Source organism: Prinia subflava, chromosome 7, assembly GCF_021018805.1.
Source record: "Prinia subflava isolate CZ2003 ecotype Zambia chromosome 7, Cam_Psub_1.2, whole genome shotgun sequence".
Lineage (NCBI taxonomy): Eukaryota > Metazoa > Chordata > Aves > Passeriformes > Cisticolidae > Prinia > Prinia subflava.
Genome location: NC_086253.1, coordinates 13,031,392 through 13,031,777, shown reverse-complemented (window position 1 = coordinate 13,031,777; position 386 = coordinate 13,031,392).

Here is a 386-nt window from a genome sequence, read left to right as displayed (position 1 = left end):
CAGACAGACAGTCAGTAAACAGCTGAAATGGTCTCCCCTTAGGTGTTTAGCTTCTATGACAGCACCTCATCTAACAGCTGGACAGTGTGCAGCACTTCTCATTCTGAAGGCCTGATATGTACAGCGAGGCTGGCAGAGTGAAATATTCATCTTCATTATGGGAATTATATTCTTAAATGACAGGAAGAGGGGTTTCTCACTGGTTTGCACTCCTCAGCTAGCACAGAGCAAATATTAGGGCAGTTAACTTACACAGAGGGGGGACCCCCCTCTACTGGACCCACCAGTGCTGATCCCTTCACTGGTCCAGTGCAAAGGAGGCCTAAGAAAGAAGGCAGATGGAGAATCCCAACTCGGGTGATTCATGCATAACAGAAGAGATGATA